General features: G+C 44.5%; 1 pseudogene; it reads right to left on the bottom strand.

The window, feature by feature from the left end:
* Nucleotides 1-1,254: 1,254 nt before the first annotated feature.
* Nucleotides 1,255-3,869, bottom strand: LOC114234524 (induced myeloid leukemia cell differentiation protein Mcl-1 homolog; annotated as a pseudogene).
* Nucleotides 3,870-4,167: the final 298 nt, after the last annotated feature.

Below are 4,167 nucleotides of genomic sequence, written 5' to 3'. Positions count from 1 at the left end.
ATACATACTGCTAATACGTCCCATTTGAACAGCTGAAAATCTTTTTAAAAGCTTTGCAGATGAGCTCATGAACATAAACTTCACCAGTTAAGTCGAACAGAAGGAACTCAAAACAAGTTGTTGCCCAATCAGAGCTCATTATTTATATAGTAGAGGCCCGGTGAATGAATTTGTGCATCAGTGGGGATCAGGCCAAAACTGGCTCTCCAACATCCCCCAAGGGGTCCCAGATTGCGAGAGGGCACAGGCCAGGTCGAGGGACCCCACCAGTGCACAATCGGGTCTGAGGAGGGATGCAGGAGGTTGGCCAGCCGGGTAGGGACCGCGGGAGGGCTCCAGGTCATGTATGGCCCGTCTCACTCAGCCCCAATCTGCTGGACCCCAGCAGCAAGCTAACCTACTGGTCAGAGTGTCTGTAAGAAATAGGTTCCTAACTATAGAAGTTGTAAACTTTAAAAGGGTATGAAAAAACTAATGAAATTCAACTCTTGTTCCTTTACATTTCAAAGAAATAGACTTTCTGTAAAAATATACACAATTTTTACAGACGAATACATTTACAAGTTGTTTTTATCTTAAACACTGAGGACAATCCACACTTGCAACTACAATTACTGAGCATTAAGTTAAGGATTCTTGGCCATAACAAGGCTAACAAACTAAACCACTCAAACAGAGCCAAAGTAGAATAGGTATAAAGTCCTGAGCACTTGGACTTTCTATTCTTCAAGAAGCATACCTGGGAAAAGAGGAAAAAACTCCCCTTCACATTCTGTTGTACAGTACTGAGGCTTCAAGTCATAGTTCTATTGGAGCTTAAATCCACTTTACAGTCCACTGGCATTGTTAGTGCTTCTCTTTTAATACTATAGAAGTTAATGGGTATATTTAATGAACTCTGTATGACTAGCCTGGCTACTGGCCACTCCCCTGTTCTAGACAAGGATATCAAGTCTCTCCACCCGTCCATCTTCACTAAATCTGAAAGTCCTCCTTCAGGGCCTTCCAAAGTTTGTCTGTTGCTGAAACTTAACTTTGCTTCTTTCAGACAGTAACTCCTCAATGGGGACTCCTTTTTCCATGTTATTTATTCCTGTTAGCCATAATCCTCTTGCCACTTGCTTTTCTACCTTGCTTGGAGGTTACAGCCTGGACAGCTTGAAGTCCAACTTCGTAAATACACTGGTTTCACAGCAGATGGTTGTGGATTCCGTGCCTGGAGTTGGTTAAGAGTCGATCATTTCATTTGAAAGGCTACCTTACTAGATATGCCAAAACAGCTCCTACTCCAGCAACACCTGCAAAGGCCAGCAACACCTTTCTGATGCCGCCTTCTAGGTCCTCTGGAAGAATTCCACAAACCCCATCCCAGCCTCTTTGTTTGACTAGCCAGTCTCGTTTTGTCCCTACGAGAACACCTGTGCTGTTTTCTGCTAATGGTCCGATGCAGCTTTCTTGGTTTATACTCTTATAGTGGCTACCAAGGCACCTAAAGAAATGAGAGTCACAATCCTGCCCGTTAGTTACTCCGTCGCTCAAAACATGAACCATCACTTGAGACAAAGATTTGGCGCTGTCTTCGTTTTTGGTGTCCCGTTTCCGAAGCATACCCAGGAAGGCAGTCTCCTTCCTGCACACCGTCCCTGACCCGCCGGCCCTTGGGCTTTGGGCCTTGGGGCTGCAGCCTGTTCCCTAAGGTACTGAGGGATCATGTCCAGGGACCGCAGGGGGCGGAGTCTAGGGCAGTGAGCCACCTGCCCCGGGGCCATTACTGGCCTCCCCGGACCAGCTCCAAGGGCAGGGCAGCCGGCTGCTTCCTGAGAGGCTCCGGCTCAGACCTGTCCAGCTCCTCTTCGGGGCGACATGAAGGCCTCGACTGCCACAGCTTCCATTTCTTCCATTTCTTTAGGCAGCAACACCCGGCTGATGGGCGAGAACAGCCACCTCGCAGGGGTCGCGGTGACGTCGGCCAATGGGCGAGGGGCGAGGGAGGGCCGCGCGACCCTCCCAGCATCCCTTGCGAGAGTGGCTTGGGGGATAGCGCCAGTGCTCCCGCCAATCACCGTGCTGCTTGCCCTCCCCCGGACTCTCGCGGGCAGCGGCTTCCTTCCTGCAGTCGGAAGCCCTTTTCCTGAAGGCGGGGTGAGGCTGCGCTGCCGCCACAGGCCCCCAGCTTGCCTGCCACAGGCCCTCAACTTGCCCGGTAGAGGTTGAGTCCGATGAATGCATTTCTTTTGAGCCCAAACATCTCAAGCCTACAAAGCCGTTACCTGTCTGAGAAAACCGGGCAAGGCACCTACTCCTTCCTGGAAGGAAGCGGAAGTAAGAAGTCCATTGATGGTTTTCTGATTGTTGAACCAACCTTGCATACCTAGGTCATGTTTTACAATTCTTTTTATGAGTTGTTAGGTTCAGTATGCTACTATTTTGTTGAAGGGTTTTGCATCTGTGTTCATAATGGACTATAGCTTTCTTTTTTTTCCCCCCCTGTAATGTCTTTGTCTAGTTTTTCTTTTTAGGTTAATGCTGGTCTCATTGAGTGAGCTAGAAAGGATCCCCTCTTGTTTCTATCTCCTGGAAGATATTATAGTGAATTGGAATACATTATTCGTGAATTGTTTGGTAGAGTTCACTTAGTGAACTCATCTGGGTCTGCTGCTCTCTGTCTTGAAAAGTTATTAATTAGTGATTCAATTTCCCTAATAAATATAAGCCTATTCCGACGTCTATCTTTTATATGAGTTTTGGCAGACCATGTTTTCCAAGTGATTAGTCCATCTTATTTTGGTTATAAACTTGGGGATATATAGTTATTCATAATATTATTATATTATCTTCATGTCCGTGAAATCTAATAATTTCTGTATTTCATTTCTAATAATAATGATTTTGTGTCATCATAGTTATTTTAATTTTCCTGTCAGATAATGTCAAACTTCCTTAATATCCAAATCTTGTTCATATATTTGCATTGTCTTTTGAGACTGATTTTTTCTTGCCTTTTAGCATGCCTTGTAATGTTTTGTTCAAAGTAGGACATGTTGCACTGAGCAAAAGGAACTGAGTATATAGGTCTTAGTATGAGTTTTTATGATCATCGTGCTAGCAGTTGTGCTGTGTTTAATGCTTGCTGTAATTACATGTTTCAGAGGTTTCAATGTCCCTCTGCTGCCCTTGTTTTTCTCTCCCTTGGTGATTTTGGGTTTCCATAGATACTCTTCCTGAAAGAAAGCTTGTGTCTTGGTTCTCTTTTTTCTATAATAACAATACTCCTCTGGGTGTGGTGGGAAGGTGTGGGGAAGAGAAGTGTTCTATAATTATAATTAAATTTAAATCTTGGAGTGGACCTGCACCTTTGGGTTGTGAACTTGACTAATTGTTGTAAGTATTTTTTCCATCCAAGGTGAAGCAGGAAGGCTAGAAGGGGGACTGAAGTGTGAGACATGCCACTCCCCCTGGTGGACTAAAAATCTGGTAACATTATTTTCACCTGGAGAGAATGCTCTGCTATAGTCACAGCGATTATTTTTCTCCTCTCACCTGCTAAACTTACTAGCTAGGCCCAGTGGTTGGCAAACGCATTAGTCAACAGAGCCAAATATCAACAGTACAACGATTGAAATTTCTTTTGAGAGCCAACTTTTTTAAACTTAAACTTCTTCTAAAGCCACTTCTTCAAAATAGACTCGCCCAGGCCGTGGTATTTTGTGGAAGAGCCACACTCAAGGGGCCAAAGAGCCACATGTGGCTCACGAGCCTCAGTTTGCCGACCACGGAGCTAGGGGATCTTTTTTAGCTATTATTGTGAGCCCTTGTTCAAGTTCCTAAAGGGAAAACTTATGACAATGTGGGAACACTCTTACAACCATGTTCGCGAGGAGTTTCTCATTCTCAGGGTAGTCCAAAATCAGCCTTTAGCAATTCATGAAAATTTCCATTAAGTGTTCCTGCCACTGTACAGCTCCAGTGCCTCTGCCTCAGATAATAGATCCTCACTGTGAATTTGTGAATTTGCCTATCTCTTCAGATTGTAGGGTATAGATTTGCCTTATAAACTCAATTGTCTGATAGTTTCAAGAAAAGTCATTGATTTTGCTTAGTTTTTACATGTAAGAATGAGAGTGAAGAATTCTAAGCTCTTTACATGTCTGCACTGAAACTAGAAGT

This window comes from Eptesicus fuscus, chromosome 14 (genome assembly GCF_027574615.1).
Source record: "Eptesicus fuscus isolate TK198812 chromosome 14, DD_ASM_mEF_20220401, whole genome shotgun sequence".
In the NCBI taxonomy this organism is placed as follows: Eukaryota; Metazoa; Chordata; class Mammalia; order Chiroptera; family Vespertilionidae; genus Eptesicus; species Eptesicus fuscus.
Note: the sequence above shows the minus strand (reverse complement) of the source record. Positions and strands in the feature narration are given on the sequence as shown.